This window comes from Peromyscus leucopus, chromosome 1 (assembly GCF_004664715.2).
Source record: "Peromyscus leucopus breed LL Stock chromosome 1, UCI_PerLeu_2.1, whole genome shotgun sequence".
In the NCBI taxonomy this organism is placed as follows: Eukaryota; Metazoa; Chordata; class Mammalia; order Rodentia; family Cricetidae; genus Peromyscus; species Peromyscus leucopus.
The window spans coordinates 46,557,991-46,578,625 of NC_051063.1; the positions used below are offsets into that span (position 1 = coordinate 46,557,991).

At 36.5% G+C, this 20,635-nt stretch overlaps 1 pseudogene; it reads right to left on the minus strand.

The window, feature by feature from the left end:
* Window positions 1-6,778: 6,778 nt before the first annotated feature.
* Window positions 6,779-20,635, minus strand: part of LOC114689360 — a 17,322-nt pseudogene continuing 3,465 nt past the window's right edge.

The following is a 20,635-nucleotide window of genomic DNA, read 5'->3' on the forward strand; positions in this document are numbered from 1 at the left end:
GGAGATTCCTGTTGGAATTTCTATACTTATGTTTATAACAATATCACTCTGCAAATATATTTCATTGCTTCACTTCCTTTTATAACCTTGTAGGTCAGTTGCCTTATTTCTCTAGCTAAGACTTCAAGTACTGTATTGAATAGATATGTAGAGAGCGGACAGCCTTGTCCATCTGAATTATATAGTGGAAATGCTTTGAGTTTCAATCTATTTAGGCTGACGTTGGCTATGAGCTTGCTGTAAATCACCTCTATTATTTTGATGCATATCTGTTGTATATCCAAGTCTCTTTAAGACATTTTTCATGAAGGTGTGTTGAATTTTGTCATAAGCCATTTCTTCATCTAATGCTCTGGTTCTCAACCTGTGGATTACAAACCCTTTGGGGATTTTCACATGGGTCACATATCAGATATCCTACATATCAAATATTTATGATTTATAACAGTAGAAATCTACAGTTATGGAGTAGCAATTAAAACAATTTTAGGGTTGAGGGTGACAAAAACATGAGAAACTATATTAAAGGGTTACAGCATTAGGAAGATTGAGGACCACTGATCTAATGAGATGATCATGTGGATTTTTTCTTTCAGTATGTTTATATTGTAGATTATATTTATCAATTTATGTGTGTGAAACGATCCACGTATCTCTAGGATGAAGCCTACTTGATCAAGGTAGATGATTTTTCTGATGTGTTTGTGGATTCTGCTTCCAAGGAGAAAACAGAAGATGAAGAGATCTCATATTTGCATGGAAGAATAAAACCAACATAGTAAAACTGATCATCCTACCACAAGCAATCTAAAGGATTAATACAAGCCCCATCAAAATTCCAAAACAATTCTTCACAGATCTTGAAAGTATTATTCTCACCTTCATATGAAAACACACAAGAAAAAAAAAATCCAGGATAACTAAAGAATCTTGAATTTAAAAAGGAAAATTATGGTGGATTCACCACCCCTGATCTCAAATTTACTAAGAACTATAGTAATAAAACAGGATGGTATTGCCATAAAAGCAGACATGTTGATCAGTTGAAATGAATTAAAGACCTAGATATGAATACATATACCTATGAACACCTGCCTTTTTTTTAATAAAGCAGTCAGGAATACATGCATGAAAATATAGGGGGCCATGGGAATGTACAGCAGTGACAACTAGTTTTTGACAAGTTGGCCCACCAGAAGTTTAACTCCCTGATGGGTAGCCCCACATGGTAAAGTCATGGTGTCACTGGCTGTGGAAACCAGTTGTTTTCTGTCTGTAACTTTCTCTGGTGCCACTGCTATGCCTCTCTAATAAGATCAGCTGTGAGGTTCTTTCCACAGCCCTTCAGTGGTGTGTTTTATGCTTACACTTATAGTTGTGGATGTTCTGGAAGATGACTTCTGTTTAGGCTGTATAATTTTGATGTGTAGAGTTGATTCTAGAATATTTTACATTACTCAGACTGAAATAGGATTTTCACTCACAAAGACAGCCTTGTATACAGACAGCTAATTTTGGACTTCAAAAGAGACAAAAGTTCCCCTGGAGAAAATACACAAGAGACTAATATCCAGGAGTTGTTTATTGCTAAACCAAGGACAGGTGTTTACAATGAGACATAGCGCCTTGCAGTAGCTATCTTTCTGCATGTACCCTGGTGGCTCAAGGTTCAGCCAATAGTTTGCTGTTGAGGATCCCTCACCAACTTAGAGCTACATGCATGGGTCACAATGTAACATTTCTAGCCTAAGAGAAACTATGTGACTTATCTTGTGTTTTGAGAATGGATAGAGCACTGAAAATGTAACTTATAATTGTTAAGAGTTTGGCTGTATGGCAACAGCAGCAGTGTGAAGAGAGACATCTGTGCAGAGCTGAGTGAAAAAGCTGCTGCCATGAAGGAAGATCTATGTGAAGGAACTGTGGAAAGAGCTGAGTAGTGAGTGTATGTGTGTTTTGGAGTGAGAGTGTGTGTGTTTGCAGAAGGAGCTGAGGAGAGAATATGAATAACTAGGCAGGAGAGAGAGCAAGAGACATTTTCAGAGGGAAGAGGGGCCTGTGTAAGTGTGTGTAGAAAATGTAGCTGTATGTAAAGAGATGTAACTGTGTAGAGACAGAGATATTTTAAGAGAGAAATTTTGAGAGAGGATTTCTTAAGTTGAAGTAAAAGAGAAAGTTATCATCAGAAAGCATGTGTGTTTCCTTATTATTTACCCCTCAGATAGAAAAGTCTATCCCTGCGATATATAAGAGTTTTTCCAAAGTCTGGCTACATTAATGGATTTTCTTGCCTTATCCTGGTGGTGACTGAAGGCTTGGTGCCCCAGTTACAGATAGGAAAAAAGACAGGATCTTCAACAGATGGTGCTTGTCAAGCTGGATGGCTGCATGTAGAAGAATCCAAATAGGTCAAGAACATCAAAATAAAGGCAGATGCACTGAACCTGGTAGAAAAGAAAGTGGGAAATGGTATTGAACTCACTGGAATAAGAAAAGATTTCCTGATCAGACCAATAATAGCATAGACATTAAGAACAACTCTTAATAAAAGGGACCTCATGAAACTGAAAAGCTTGTATGGTACAGGCCTATATCGTTGGGAAAAAGTGGTGGACTACAGAATGGAAAATGATTTTTATCAACTATACTTCTGATAGAGGATTAATATCTAAAATATACAAAGAACTCAAATAAACTGGACGTCAAGAAAAGAAATACACATGTAAAAAGTGGGTACAAATCTAGTCAGAGTTCTCAAAGGAAATAACACAAATGGCTGAGAAATACTGAAAGAAATGTTCAACATTCTTAGTCATCAGGGAAATGCAAATCAAATATACTTTGAGATTTCATCTTACACTAGTCAGTTTGGCCAATATTGATTAAAAAATGACAGGTCACGTAGAAAGAATTTTCTTTGGGCCACCAGCTTACAAAAAATGATATGGAAACTTATTATTAATTTTGAAAGTTTGGCCTGTAGCTTGTCTTACTAGCTTTTATAGCCTAAATTAACCCATTAATATTAATCTACATTTTGCCTTATGGCTTTTTACCTCTTTTCCATCTTGTATCCTGTATCCTCTCTGTCCTCTTGCATCTCTTGTGCATAGATTCATTTCCTCTTCATCTCTCTCTGCACAGATGTACCATCTCACCTCTACCTGCCTAGCTATTGGCCAATCAGCTCTTTATTAATCAAATCAGAAGACTTCTTGGCAAGGAAATATTTTCACAAAAAGAATATTCCACAGGGAGGTCATGCTGGAAAGGATACAGAATCAAAGGAACACTTATATATTGCTGGTGGGAGTACAAACTTGCACAGCCACTATGGATGTCAGTGACAGTTTCTTAGAAAAATGAGAAATGAACTATCTGAACATCCACCTATGCCACTCTTAAACATATACCTAAGGGATACTCCATCCTACTAAAGAAACTTGCTCAGCTGTGTTCAATGCTGATATATATATATATATATATATATATATATATATATATAATATATATTGAAATTGAAATAACCTAGATGGCTACCAACAGATAAATGAAGAAAATGTGGTACTTTTACATATGGTATATTTTTCAGCTGTTAAAGGAAATGAAATTTGAAATATATGTATGGAACTACAAAAAAATTATTGAGTGAGGTAATCCACATAAAAAAGACAAATATAAATGTATTTGTGTATGCATATATGTTAGCTGTTAAGGATTCAATAAGCAACCTACAGACCATATAAACACAGAGGTTATGTACAGAGTAAGAGACTAAGGGAAGGATAGATCTTCCTAGGAAGGGGAAATAGAAAAGATAGTTATGTATGAACACAGTCTTTCCAATGAAACCATGCAATCTATGGTTCCATAAACATCCCTGTTCCAGACTTGCTATTGGTAGGGCTCTGTTGACAGTTTTGCCCCTAGCATGTCAGCAGCTCTTCTGCAGTCTCTTCATGCATTGTCCACATCATCTTTATGTGTCTTTGCTGCATCATCTTCATCTTGAGTGTGTCTCCTGGAAATCTGTACCAGCTCCTTAATAACTTCCTCCATGGTCAATTTGTCATCAGTTATCAAGGAAGACATCATCTAAATCCATCTGTAGTTCCCTTCCTTGAGAATCTACAGTTCTTTGATGTTATCAGGAAGATATCTGGCACATACAAGACAACTTCTTCCCCTACATGCCTATCAAAGACACAAGACAAGCTGTCTCAATTTCCAACCCAGAAATACATTTGTGAGCACCCTCCACAAAGATGTCAGATTTGCATGGCAGACTAGATGCAGGTCAGTAGGAATATTGGACATCAACCCTGTCCCTGGAACACCTCACTTGGTTGAGCTGGGAGAGGTAGAACACATTGAATACAGCAGTAGCTGGCTAATGGCCACAAAGCCAGCCAGGAGGCTTCCTGGAAAGAAAGCAGAAAGTGGGAAGATAAACTTTTCTAGGCTGTTCATATCATGAGCTTTTTTCTTTCTTCATCTGTGACAGATAGTTTTGTTACATACATTACTCTAGATTGGTGATCATGGTCTTTTAGGGTGTGGAATGCAAGGCTACAGTCTATTGTGGCTTTCAAGATTTCTATTGAGAAAACAGCCATTATTTTGATGGGTTTTCCTTTATATATGATGGATTTGTGCTTTTCTTTGATAGATTTCAATACCCCCCACCAACACACACACACACACACACACACACACACACACACACACACACACATACACACACTCAGTTTTTCCTACCATGATATGCTGTGAGAAATTTTGTTTCTGGTCTTGTCTTTTTGGTGTCCTGTACAGTTCTTGTATTATTAGGGAAGTTTTCTTCCATGATTGTGTTGAAGATCTGATCTATGCCACTGACCTCTGAATATTCTCCCTCATCTGTTCCTATAATTCAAAAGCTCTCATCTTTTCATGGGGTCTCACATTCCCTTCATGTTCATTTCATGTATTTGTAATTTTTTCATATTCCTTGCTTATTTTGTCTTGATCCTCTACTGTATCTTTGTGTCCTGTCATTCTATTTTCTGCTTTATTCATCTATTTGTCAGACTTTCCCTTGAGTTTTCGACTTGGAATTTTGGGTTTTTCAAACCCATCTTCATTTCTTTTTGGTTCCTCTTCAGTGTTTCTGTCTCCTGATTGAATTCATTTTCAAATCCTGTATTGTATTCATCATTTTCACTGGCCTACTGCTTGTGTTTTCTGGGGCATAATACAGGTGTTGGATTTTTTTCTTCTCTTTAAGTTCATTAGGCTCTTTCTTTATGGTTTTTTAAACTTGACTTTTTTATGGATATATTTTATGTATACAAGTGTTTTGTCTCCATCAGATTCCATTATTGATAGTTGTAAGCCACCATGTAACTGCTGGGAACTGAACTCAGGATCTCTAGAAGAGCAGAGCAGCCAGTATTCTTAAACACTGAGTCATCTCTCCAGTCACTCCTTGATATTTTTTAATAAATTTATGAGTGTTCTTTTAAATTCTGTGTCCTGGGGTTCATTTTAGGTAAATTTATTTGGCAAACAGTTCTATAGGTCTAGTGGGTTTTGTAGAGTAAATACTGCCTTGATATTTCATATTGTTTGTCCTTTGCAATGAGATCTGAGCATATTAACTTCTTTTGTTAGCTCTATGTCTGATATGGACAGAGCAGGATGGGATTGAAGACAGGATGTGTATGCCACATTTTCTACAACAACAATCAGTATATAGATGAAACAGCATGTGCAAATGTATGCTTGTGCACTAATGTATATGTAGACATATCCCTGAAGCAGGTCCCAAGATAAGAACTTAGCAACACCAGACAAAGTGGCTCCTTTGAGAGTAAGATAAGAAGGGATAATCAGTACTGTGACTTCTCATTTGATTACTTGTAATGCAGTGGGAAGAGAACGTAGCATCTAGAAATTATAGATATGTGACTCTTTCTGGGACCATTTTCTTCTGGGAAGAGGAGGGAAGCATATGGAACATATCATTAGCAATAAGAAAGCAAAATGCATGTTCAGGTCCAACCTGAGAACATAAAATCAGAAGCATGTTTTAAAGTTTAACTTTTTATTGACAAAAATAGCAAATCAGGGCATGATCTAATACTACATGTGTGTTCCTCCCTGTGACTTGTTCTCTACATGGTGGGGCTACTCCAGGACAATGTTTATGTGTTTCAAATACAAATACTTGAAGTGACTCTAAGTGATGCTCGCCAAAGGGCTTTGGTATCACCTTCCTCTTCCCATTCTGTTTTACATGTATATATGTGGGTGTGTAAATGTATGTGCATATTCAGGTGATTATATGAGAGAATGTGTGTACATGTACATACACATATGTGGAATTCACAGGTGAACCTTGGGTATTGTTTTTTGGAAGGTGATATGCTTATTTTTTGAGAAAGGATATTTCAATGGGACACAAGACTCATTAATTAGGCTGGGTTGGGTATGCAGCAAGCTTTCAGGATCTCTTGTCTGTCATCCCAGTGTTGGTATAACAAGCACACACACCTGACCATTATATATATGCCAAAGATTGGATTTAGTCTTCAGGTTTGTGTGTCAAGCACTTTAGTCAATGAAATATCTCTCTAGCATTCTCTCCTGCATTCTCTATGCTTCACAATATGTGGACCAGCATGATGTGTTGAGAACGCCATTTTCTTTCATTTTTTTTTTACCTGAGTTGTAAGCAAGTCTAAGAACAGATACAGAAATCAAATATATTTATTATTGAAAACATACAGAAGAAAAATGACCATGAATTATTTTATTATATTAGTTATTTTACAGTGAAATTCTATTTTAACTCAAGACATGATACACATTAGCACAAGAGATAATAACACTGTTGCAGAGAAGAGAAATTAGCAATATATTTGTGCAGTGACTCCAGAAACTGCAAAATGTTTGACAGGTGTTTCCTTGGTCTTGACACAATGGGAATACATGAGAGCAGAGTAAGGACAGCTTGTCCCTGATGAGGAAGGAGCTGGATGAAGGTCTAGATGTGATTGCAGAAAACAATACAGCTTAGACCAGAAATTCTGTTCTTCTTTAAACAGGAATGAAGCAGATCTGGTAAGGGGGTGGCAGAGAGGCAAATCCATTGGCCACTGGGGTTGTATCGATGTCTTTAGGGTGAACCAGTGATTTCAGATTAAAGTTCTGTAAAATAGTGGTCAGTAATAGAAACAGCTCCATGCATGCCAGGCCCTCTCCTACACAAATCCGTTTTCCTAGGGGGAAGAAAGCCAAAGAAGATTACTATTCTCATTCATAAATGTGAGAATCACTGTACTTGTACCTGACATAGGAGATTATTAATGAATGGTAAGTTATTTATTGTAGTCCATGAGACCAGCTCCCAGGACTGCTCCAGGGTTGCAAAGAGAATGCCACAGAGTAGCAGGACTTAAAAATAATTCTTATCTATCTGAGGGAATAAGACTCATACAGGTACTCTTGGTTATTCTCTTAAGTTCTCTTCTTCCTCTCTTTTTTTTCTGCATCCCTTATATACATCACAGGAAAGGGAATAAAAAGTTATATCTGAGGGTCATATTAGATTGCTTAGGTAAATGATAAGGAGTAGAGCCATTCTGATAACACACATGAAATAAACTTCAGCTTTCTCATTAGTGGGGTAACTGCGGCTCTGAAGGAATGTACATTTGTTTCAGTATCTGTTAAGAGATAGCCTATGAAGGGGGTTTATAAAGTTAAACTATTTGGCAGCCTAGAAAGCAGAGAAATTATGCATTGTATTGTGTATTTCTAAGTGTGATTAACATTCTAAACTAACATTTAAAAGTGTCAGTTTTTCCCAGACTTGGAGGCAGCTCTGACATGAAGAGAAGCCAGTGCAGCTGGGAGTGAGTAACCATGGCAACACTTGGCTGTGCAGGGTACAAAGTAGAGGCTGAGGGCACAGTGCCCATGAGATAAGCTGCTAGGAATCTGTGTAGGAAGATGTGTCTTAAATTATCAGCCAGACTTTAGCAAAACTATCACCAATGTTGCTTTATGCTTGTGACCTTGGTTCAGCAATCAGACACTTGGGAATTTGTCCTTGTGTGATTCATTTGCAGGGGCAACTAGTCAACTTTGAATTTGTTGTGAGGTTTTTTTTTTTCTTTCTTTCTTTTTTATTTTACAATACTATTCAGTTCTACATAACAGCCACAGATTCCCTTGTTCTCTCCCTTCCTGCCCCCTCCCCTTCCCCCCAGCCCACCCCCCATTTCCACCTCCTACAGATCAAGGTCTCCCCCGAGGACTGGGATCGACCTGATAGACTCAGTCCAGGCAGGTCCAGTCCCCTCCTCCCAGATTGAGCCAAGCGTCCCTGCATAAGTCCCAGGTTAGGTGAGACAGTCAATTGGCTTGATCTGTTTGGGAGGCATATAGGCAGTGGTACCCAGTCCTGGGCTCGTTGAATGTGTTGTGAGGTTTTAAATCAGTTAATTGTACATAGTTGTCTAGAACTGGGGAGACATGGCCATTCTCCTATTTGAGCCTGGGACAATGATATAAAACAGATTTCTAAGTTTCTATAGTCTTCATGGAAAAATAGGTCTAGTTATGAAGCACATCCTAGTATATGCAGTTTAAAATGAATCATTATTTGATAGTCCACAGGCATAAGTGCTCTTAAGATTGAGATGTGATCATGCAATTACATGTACATATTACATGAGAATGCACTCTCGTGGGGAGATTCCTCAGGTGTTTATGCACATGTGAAATTACAGACAAGAGAAGACAATGTCAGAATCCGTGGCCTCATAAGCCTTGCTTGAAATGACATTCCTCCACCAGGGAATTATTCATCTGGTGGGTTGACACCTGAATTATTAATGGCCTTCTGTTGTTTTATTCCATGGCTCATAGCAGTTATTGGATGGGTTGGTAGATGGACAGCTGCATGAAAGGACATCTAATTGGGCAAATAGAAAAAGTGGAAAGATTTTTTTCTTGATTACCTATACTATTAAGAAATACATTGTTCAAAAATACTTTTTAGCTAAGTGTGTTTGTTCATATTTTTAAGCAGACTGTCTATGAGACAGAGGAAGAGTCTCTGTGTTCATAATAAAAAACAACAAAACCAAGGACAGAAACTGCATATCCAAAGGCAGCATATACATTGCAGGTGTGGACTCAATATCCATTGTTCTCATATTGAATGAGAAGGAACGGTGTTCCCAATCATATTGGCAGAGTGTCCTGCCACATCTACAATGTCTCCATCATCTCATGATAATCAGAATGAAGTCCCTGGCACTCTGAACAGAGTAAAAGTGCTCTGACCTAATAGTTCAAAACATTCTTTTAATAATATGGGATTTCTTCTTATAATACTCAATTACCCATGCCTTTTGAGGCAGCTAGGGAGTCTGTCATTTATTAGAATGATGCTCCATCTTAGGCATTAATTAATAAGGTTTGAGATGTAAATGTGCTGATTTATCCCCAATAACCCAGAGATCTGGGAGACTTTCTCATTGCCCTTGTCCAACTGAAATTTATCAAGTATTGTTCATTCATGTTTTTACCAAGTGCACTTGAGGCTCTTTTGTAATTTTCTGTATTTCTGGAGACTTGTAAGTGCATAGTTGAGCATGAGGGGTGAGTGACACAGCAAAAAAGACCTGAATATAAACTATGGTGTCTCCATTTTCATAGTGAGTGAATAAAGTGTAAATGAAGTTTGCTTTCTTTGATATTTCTGCGATGTAGCTAAGGGAAGATTAAACACACTCCTTTCTTCAGCTTTCTCAACTTTGAAAAATGGATAACAATCAAAGCTTTACTTTCGTAAACTAAAAGGGAAGAAATCTCTTTATCATGACAGTGCATGGACACTGGAGAGTCATATTCCTGATCATTGCAAGTCTAATGGCCATTAGGGAGCCACTGTGTAAATCTTTAGAGCCTCTCATGTCACTGGAGCCATGGAAATGAGTTTCTATTACCTGCTGAGAAAGGCATGAAGTAGTCACTTTTCTTAAAGTTTCCATTCTTATCTAGAAAGTGTCCAGGGTCAAATACCTCTGGGTTGGGGAATTCCTTGCTGTCATGCAGGACTGATGACAGTGATGTTATTACTGTTGTTCCCTATAACAACACACAGAGAGAAATCGAGTTACAAAGAAAGCATAGAGCTAAAACACGTTAGGAAATTAACCTAGTTCACCTTCTGCTCCATAGTGGGAGTGAAGTAAAAAGAACAGCAGGGACATTTCAACACACAGAGCAGGTAAAGAGCAGGGAGAAGGTTGAGGCCAGGCACAGATGTGGCTAAAGTGCCATCTAGTGACATTTCACATGAGTACTTGGACTAAAACTTCTCAATCTCTTCTTTCCTTCAGATTAGACTCATGCTTCTCTAATCTGATTTCTCAGGCTCATCATTTCTGCATACTCCTCATGTGAATCAGTTTCTAAGTAGAATTATTCATTGAGTATTTTGAACAGAATAGGAGACCATTCAATAAGTAAAATATGGAAGATTTGGAAAGATAATTACCACTACTTTTCTCTCATTTACAGAATCTGTCTATCTATATCTGTATTTATATGATAAGAAAGTAAATGCAGGGCTATGTGCCAGAGTAGAGGTGTGCAGTCTTTTATGTAATCTATCTATATGAATGCTCAGACACAAACATAGAAATACATATATGCACATGTGTCCGAAAAGCAGGATGAGGACTCTTTAGGAGAAGAAAAGGAAGAGTTGGAATGAGGAGGAGAGAGAAAAATAAAATTAAAAAAAAAATAAGATTAAAGTAAGATGATCTGGTGACAGCTAAATCAATAAAACTTCTAGGGATATACAGAAATTGCTGGGAATTAGTGCTGGCAAGTTTTCTTTAAATTGTACACAAACTAATCTCATATCATTTCAAAGTTTCTAGGAATGTTCTCTACAAAGCTTTTACAAGGCTGACACAAATATTACTATGCAGCTTAAGTAAGTATGTTTAAATTTATAAAGCTAAAAAACAATTATTGACATACATAAATTGTGTGAAAATTAAGTTCTAGTGTCAATAGACCTTGAATGTATATTCATAACCACTTGTTTACACATTTCCAATTACTGCTTCTCTGCTACAAAGACAGAGTTTCTGAAGAGGCAGCACAATCTCCTTGGTCTAGAAACTCTGAAATCTACCAGAACAATTATGGCAGAGATCATTAGTTCCTTCCTATCCTATTACTTCTGCTGAGATCAGTGGCTCAGGTCTGATCAAAGAAATCACTTTTCCTACTTGTCAGAAGGGAAAATCAGCTGTGAAGTCATGCTTATTTCTAGACCAGTTTGTTCCACAAGGGAAATAAATAGGATAATCTGCTTAAGTGGACCCAAAGAGACCAGTCATATCATGATCCAGCAGCAGAGGGATGAAGGGATATAAGTTTAGTTGATGCAACACTTGCCTCAAACTAGGGTCTAAACCCAAGGAAGCCATGAGAATGTCACTCCTATCTTGTCCTTTGTCCTATTTACTATTTATTTGGGTCTAAGGACACGAACATAAACAAGTTATGTATATTAGCATAGACCTCAACAGTCTTACCTCAGGAGTGTCCTTTAACCAAAGCAGACTGGCAACCTCACCATATACTAAGTCTGTTGTCACACAACAAAGCCCAATGCCACTGGCAAAGCTAGTTCCATCATCTCCACATGATATTAGTTATTGGAAACTTACCAATCTCTTTTTGCCCCCTACCCTGAAAAACTACAGAACTACCCTGTACAGAGCAACTTCATCCTTTTTGGATGAAGGTATTACTATAAAAATTCTGCATTTTCATCTATAGTATCTGGAACTCAATCAGAAGTTTTTGGGGTCTTCGAAGTAAAACTAACTGGCCACAGAATGAACTAAGTATAAACAGAACCACATCAGGGAACATTCTTAACTTACTTTTAAGCCAACAGCTTAAAATATAAGAATTCTAAGAAGTTTGGAGGAGAAAAATTATGGACATAAATTTCTTTACATAGAAGTCATAAGCAATGTGTAGTAGAGAAAGTCCAACATACATACATGTTGATAACATATATAGTGCTGTGGGATGTCTTTTTAATGCTGATAATGTGTGTTGCTTTTATTGCTTAATAAAGAAACTATGGCAAGAAAGCTTACAGAAGAAGGCAGAGTCAGGGGATATGCGATCCAGCCACCCAAGAAGGAAGATGTGAAAGTACTGGTAAGCAAAGAAGCCACATATCAAGACATAGACTAATAGGAATGGGTTGAATTAAGTTCAAAGAGCTAGCTAATATAAGCTGTAGCCATAAGCTATACAGTTTGAAATTAATATAACCCTCTGAGTAATTATTTGTATACGCAATTATGGGACCACAGGTAGAAGAGATTCATCTGGACTGCTGGTCAAGGCAAGACTGGAGAAAATTCCATCTACATATACAGTTAGTGATCAAAGGGTAAACAATACACCGAACCATAAAATGGAGGCAGAGAACAATTTTGAAAATACTATACAGACATTTGTGAATAAAATTCATCTCAAAGAAAAAAATCTGTGTTCCTGGGTCATGCTCATATATAACTGGCTATATAATAAAGTATCTCTTATACCCTTAAATAAATCAGACTAAAAATTATCATCTGATCTACACAAATATCAATGTATTCCTAAAACATCAAACTTGAAATAGAGATATTAAAGTTATAATACTTCATCCTAATCAGAAATGAAACAAGTGATGACCACTGCAACAAGGTCTGTTCATCACTATGCTGCAATTAGCCCAACCGAAGAGAAACTAAGAACAATAGAACATGAAAAGTACATAGCAAATTATTATCCCATATAACAACTTCAAATCCCACATACATTTACAGATACCTGTTAGAAATAGTAAAATTCACATGTTTAGATAAAAATAAGACCAGCAGAAGGATTATATCAATTGTTTCCATTGAGCAGATGGAATGAATAGCAGAGGCACTAGAGAAATAATAACAGATATTCACCACTCAAAAAACCTACAAAAAGATATTTACAAACTTCACCATTGAAAAGAAACATGGCAGAGAAATAAACATAACAAATAAATGATTGAATGACATAACCTTACTGATGATTTGAAAGAATTCAGGATATCAATTCTTTCCTATTTGAAGTTTTTTTCTCATAATGATAAAAATCTAGAAAAGACTTTTGGAAATTTGACAAAGTGTTTGAACATTCCAACAGAAATACCTAAGCTTTGCCAAATAGTATATGAAAGTAGGAGAAAATGTGTAAGTATCATTACCAGATGTATCTGTACCTGCAGAAGAGAGCTGCCTTCCTGATTGGGAAGCAGTATAAGCCACCAGCAGCTTTGGTGACACAGAATATTGGAACTGCACTCTCATCTGGAGGCATCAAGAGCACAGAGGTGCAGCAGAGAGGAGACAAGCTTACCTTTGGGATAAGGTAGTTCCTGAACTTAGTGTCACAAGTCACCGCATGGGGCACGCTGGTGGGGATGAGGTCAATGAATCTTTGAACTTCATGAATCATGGCGTCTGTGTAGGGCATGTGGTTCCTGTCCTGCATGCAGGGGCTGCGGTTTCTGCCAACCACACGATCAATCTCTTCCTGGACTTTAGCTGGTTGGTCACAGTGAGAAACGGGGGAATAGGAGAAAAGTGATATGTTTGGCACAATGTCAGGCCATACACAGCATAATATAGGTTTTGTAAAACAATTGAAAATGTGTATTTTTCATTCAGAGATAAAAGTATTTATATATATATATATATATATATAATTATGCAGAAATGATATGTTGTGGATTTATATCACTATACAGATATCATGATATATCAGCATACACTTATTATATATATAATATAATATAATGAAATATAGTAAGCCATAATTGCAAATAAAGTATAAGTAATTAAAAGTATCAAATAAAACAGAGTATAATTAGTCAACATGCTTTAGTCTATGGTAAAGAAGATGAGAACTCAGATACTAAATCTGTATCCAAATACAATATTCTTTTATAGTCACATTCTAAGATGTGTGTATTTATGAATATGTGTATGCTGCATGTGTACAATTTGAAAGACTCTTCTTTTTTGTTCCCACACTTAATGAACAAGTTCAACCTCTTCAGCTGCTTCTGAAGTATATTCATATTTGTAAAATGACTGTTTCTTATATTCTGAAATATGCACAACATTTATGACTTCAGATATGGGAAATGAAATTTCAGTTACATCTACATCAACATTAACAGATAAATGCTAAACATACAGACACATGCACACTTCCTCTTTCCCCTCACTTCTTTAGCAATATCATATTGGAACCTCATGAAACTGAAAATCTTCTGTATGGAAAAAGACATCATCAATAGGACGAAATGACAAACTACACAATGAGAAAAGATTTTATCCAACACATCCAATACAGGGCTAAGATCCAAAATTATAAGGAAATCAGTGAATGAGATATCAAGAAAACAAATGTTCCAAATAATAAATGGGGTACAGATCAAAGAAGAAAATCAAATGGCTGAGAAAAACTTTAAGAAACATAGAAAAATGTTCAAAAACCTTAGTCATCAGGGAAATGCAAATAAAACTACTTTGAAATTTCATTTTACTCCCATCAGAATGGTGAAGATCAGTTTTAAAAAGAGTGACAGATCATGCTGGTAATATTGTGGCACAAGGGGAACACGTATGCATTGTTGATGGGAGTGCAAACCTGTACAGCCTCTATGGCTATCAGTGTGACAATACTTCAGGAAGATGGGAACCAATCTACCTCAAGATACAGCTATACTACTCTTGGGCATACCTAACAGTTGTTTCATCTGATCATGGAAAGATTTGCTCAACCATGTTCTGTTGTTGCTTGTTTTTGCTCTTTTTGAGGGGGCCTGCCCAGCCTTAGATTCGCTTAGTTTCTTGCCAGCTTTTCTTAACTTTAAATTATCCCATCTATCTTTGCCTACAGGATTTTTCTTTTTCTATTCCTGTATACCTTTCTTTGTTTCTTACTCTATGGCTTGCTGTGTAGCTGGGCAGTTGGCCCCTGGAGTCCTCTTCCTTCTCTGGCTCCTTGATTTCTCACTCCTCCATCTCTTTTCTCACTCCTTACTATTTATCCTCTCTGCCTGTCAGCCTCTCCTATTTTTCTCTCCTGCCTCACTATTGGCCATTCATCTCTTTATTAGACCATCAAGTGTTTCAGACAGGCACAGTAACAAAGCTTCACAGAGTTAAACAAATGCATCATAAACAAAGTAACACACCTTAAAATAATATTCTACTACAATGTTCATTGCTCCTTTATTCATAATAGCCAGAAATTGAAATGAAGTATATTTTCCTACAGAGGAATAGATTGTTTTTAAATATGGTACATTTATACAATGGAATATCACTCAGCCATTAAAAAAAGAATAAAGTTATGAAATTCTCGGGTAAATTGATGGAACCAAAAAAAACAAAACAAAACAAAACAAAAAAACATAAAACCTCACCCTGAGTGATGTAATCCAGACCCAGCAAGAGAAATTTGGTATGGATTCACTTAAATGTGGATATTAGCTGTTAAATCAATGATAACCAAGCTACAATCTGTAGAACCACTGAGGTTAGATTTAATGTAAGGGACTATGGAGGACAGATAGATCTTGTTAAGAAGGGGAGATAGAATAGATAGTTATGGATATGTTGGGGGGAGGCTTGAGTGGGGAGGGGAGACAAGGACAAGGGAGGGAATATAGGGATAAACACCTAAAATTCAGAACCATTTGAGGAATAGTATGGAATCTTAATACAGTAGAAACTTACACACACACACACACACACACACACACACACACACACACACACAATATATATATATATAATATATATATATATATATAAAATATATATATAAACATATATGAAGGTATCTAAATGAAATATCCAAGAGCCCCAACTGAACATCCCTTGTCACCAAATAAAATTTCCAAGACCAGCGTTAGTTTGCAATCTAATTGAGTTGTTGTTCAAATGAGTTTGATGAACATCTCCAAACAACCCAGGCTATAGCCAAGACAATAGATTGCTTTCTACAAACTGACAGCAAGGCCTCATTGCTGAAGCAACACCTATACAGCTGTGTGATCATGGAGAAGTCAAGCTGATGCCTACATAGAACTTCATCCCTATGTTCCAGCATCTATGTACTGGAATGTACTCTACATACTATCAAAAGAGACATATAAACACCAACCCAGCCACAAACCTTTTCATTAACAATATTGCCTTGCCTGCAAGATATGCTAGGGCAATGGTGTTACAATACTTGTGGGTGTAACCAACTAAAAACTGATTTTACTTAAGTTTCATTCCATGAAATGAAACCTAGTCCTGAAACTTGTTGGTGGCCAATAATGGAGTCTAAATAATCCAGAGACCTATGGTAAAAGCAAATATTTCTGTTCTAAAAACAAAAAAAATATCAACAAAACACAAAACAAAAATATAGCGTATGGTGATATTTTATGTGTACTGAAATGTGATTTTATTTGTATGTTAATAAAGTTGCCTGGGGTCAGAGCTCTTACAGCCATAGCAAAAGCTGGGCATTGTGTACACACCTTATATCCAGCACTTAGTAGCAAGCTAGCTAGATCTAAGTGTGTTCAAGGATACAGCCAGTATTGGAACACATGCTTTAATCTCAATACCAACCATAGAAGACCTGAGGTCTGTACTGACAGGCCATGATGAGGCGGTCATGTGGTTGGGTTTACAACCAATGAGAAGGCAGAACAGAAAGTCTACATAAAGACAAACAAACAGAAGTAGATCATTTCGGAGAGGTTAGGACACTGCAGGAGGAAGGGTAAGTTTTAGCTCTTAGCTCTGACCTCTTGGCTTCTTCTTGCATTGGTTCTGTGTTTCTTATTTAATAAACGATTGGTTACATCTACAATAGCAATAAAATGAATCCTAATGACATTCGCTATATACTCATCCTTCAGTGCTTCTCAGCCATCTTTATCTTATCTGCAACAGATGGCAACAAATACAGAAACCTCAAATAGACAATATGCAGACAGTGAAAGACTTGGAGAACTAGCACTAAATGAATACTCATCAAATCACTCCCATCAGAACTCGTGAATCAGAGGCAGAAAGATTTTAAGAACAAGACAGGATGGAGGATACTAAGGAAAAAAGGCCCTGTAAAATCAAAATAAAGAATATATGAACTCACAGAGGCTGAGGCAGCATGCTCAGGCCTGCACAGGTTTACACCAGGTCTTTGCATATATATTAGGCTTCCAGTTTAGTGTTTTTATGGGATTCTTTGATGTACAAATGAATGGGTCTCTGTTTCCTGTGCCTTCTCTTGTGTTCTTTTCCTTTGTTTGTTTTGTCTAGTTCTGATGTGTTATTTTTGCTGTGTCATGTTATATTTAGTAGATTGTATTATACTATGATCATTTTAGAAACCTGTTGTTTTCTAATGAGAGCAGAAAAGAGAAGGATATCTGAATGTGAGAGAAGGTGGGGAGGAACAGGAAGGAATAGAGGGAGGATCCATAATCATGATACATAATGTGAGAAAAAATCAATTATTAATAAAAGGAAAAGATTATAGATTGGACTGTAACATTGTGTTAAACCATTATTCACTGATAGATTAATTGTAAATACATAAGTATTATCCATTATCATGAAAATTATTATATTTTCCATTATTAGCAGTATTTTTGATAAAATGGATATATTTTAGTCTGTAATTTTGCATTTCTTGAGTTAGAATTATACTGGAAATTTAAGTAAATATTTTAAAGTGCTGGGAATATATACTCAATTAAAAGGAGAATTAGACTTAAAATTTTTTCTCTTTCATCCCTCATTTTCTGTCAGTCCTACAGCACCCACATGGTAAATATGGAATGGAGCTTCCCAGAACCTGGTACACAGCAAAATCTCTGATACACTCACCCTCCCACAAGAGTATTCAGGCTCCTGAAGTCATGGCTTCCTGTGACTTTACTTCAGATAATAGGATAAAAAACATTCTCACAAATTTCATGAAGAAATGGAAAACTGGAAAAAATTATTGGGCTAACCTAGAGTCTCATCTGCCTTTATTTTAGAAACTCATCAGAAGCCAGCTGATCATGAGAATCCCGGTGTAGTTTCAATAAGAATAGTAACATGTGACCCAGGATCTCCCTAAGGTTCCATGCTTCTATGCAGTTCAGAAACTCATGAATCTGTGTCTTGGGATGATGTTTAGAATCCATTCTGATTAATACATGGAAAGTATTTCTATTAATGTGGTGAAATATGAGTGCTGATTTATTTCTTTTGTCTGGAGATAGACTCTGCTGCTCACATTGATGGAACAAGGCACTGAAAAATTCTGAGCCAGAATTCTGGGACTAAAATTGGGAAAGCTCCCCTTTCATCCCTATGCACTGCTCATCCCTGTCAATCATCAATGTCTAGAATAAAGGGCTCTTAGACTCATTTCTTTTAAGAATTCTATTTTCCTGGAGGGGGTCACCTGCTGAATGGCAACAGAAGAGAACCTCAGCAAAGCCAGCATCTGGTACACAACATTATTCTCTACTTAAACTTCTATTGCTTTGGAGCAGGAGTCTTCACTGGTCTGTAGATATAGATACACAACTGTTTGTCTTACTAAATGCATGTTCATCTAACATTTATGATTCAACATCATCTTTTCCTGATCTACATTTTTCTCATTCCTCATATTACTGGTTCCGTAAATTGGTGAAGCCTCCTTGTCTGCTTATTGTTATCTCTTCCTATCCTAAAAATATAAATTTTGATTCACACTTGTGCTTAATCATGTAATATATGTTGGCACAGGAGAAGAGTGTGCTTGTATATGCTGAACAACTGGATCTGTTTAAAGTACAATGTAAAAGAAAGTGCTATTAATACAGTTAAAAAATCATTGTTCAATAATTTAAGGAAATGGACTTTTGAAGTGATAAGATTCTTTCATCTGTATTTTCTTGTTAATGGAAAAATGTTTCTAGAGAATCTAAATATTTTGAATGCTTCTCAGAATGAATTATCTCAGCCATACTCAGTGCATTCTAGGCTTTCTGCTTATGCTTCCGTGAGGTGAGTTTTCTTTTTTCCACCCCAAAGTTAGATTCATCAGAATGAGGAAAGGAAATTGAAAGGTTTTAGCTGATCTAAAGACATGATTTTTGAGATTAAGGGAACATGTATCCACAGGACAATGTATTCTGACCACTCCCACCATAGCTTACCTTCCAGATAACTACACACACTGACCAGAATTTGGTTGCTTTCCTACAGTCAGAGTCTGTTTCTCTTATTCATGCTGTTCTTCACAGCCAGTGAGTGGCACGAAGGTGAAGGACTGAGACTTCTCTACGAATGACACACAGGACACTAGCAGAGTCTTTCCAGCATCCTACAGGAACACTGTGCATCACTATCTGAGTCCTCACCTGTGACATGTGGGTGCTTCAGCAGGAGCAGGAGAGCATATCTCAGCGTTGTGCTTGTTGTCTCTGTCCCAGCACCAAAACAGATCATTCACTGTGGTTGCCAGATGTTCAAGTGTAAATTCCGATAGTTGATTGTTGTTTGCCTAAGAATAATTTGATGCAATAATCTGATAAATTGTTTACCAGCACATCTGATTATAATGGCTCTACAGTTTTATGCAAGTTTATGTATTTGTTACTGAAAGTATAAAATTTAAAAAATAAAAAACATATGCTCCCTTTCCAAATGGTTATTCTAAACTTCATAGAAGTTTATTGAGTTGTGTAGTCTTGGGGTCTAGTTAATTTGACATGAACATTTATTTAATTGCAAGTTTTTTTTATAGTAAGACTTCTACAGAATATTTGTTTTTATATTGTTTGCCAACAAAGATCCTGGAATGTAGAATAGAGGAGAAATTAACATATAATTTCAAAGACTATGGCACAGATTTTTATAATTTTTGACATCACCCTGATTCCTTACTAGCCTAAACTCTTGCAATGATGTGATCTATCTGTACATAAATTTGGTGCAGTTTTGTATAATTATGCTTTAAAAAACATAAATGAAACATTTTATTCATTATCTATTTACTCCCATCAAAGCCATATGAAGAAGAATTGTGGTAGGTCTAATATTCAGATATGCAGATTCATACATAAATGAGGGCTTGTGTCTCCATATGGTGAAGATCAGTGGAGGACATTTGACTCTATCCCTGGGAATTCTCTATTAAACTAAGAGGGGTTTGTAATAAGATCCTTTGTCCTTGGTTAAATAAAATCCATTCTTTCTTAGTGCATTAATAACTAGGTTTCTTTTACTTTTAAAAATAATATATCTTTGCATATTTATCCCACATTTATTATCCATCCATCTACCCATTGATGACTTCTAGATTGATTATCTCAGCGACTTTGAGAAATACAGTAAGAAACAAACATGAGTGTTGCAGATGCCTTTTTTCTATACGCTGATATACTTTTGAATATAAACTCAGAAGTAAAGTAACTTGAGTCCTATAATAGACATAGAGGAAAGAGAAAGTT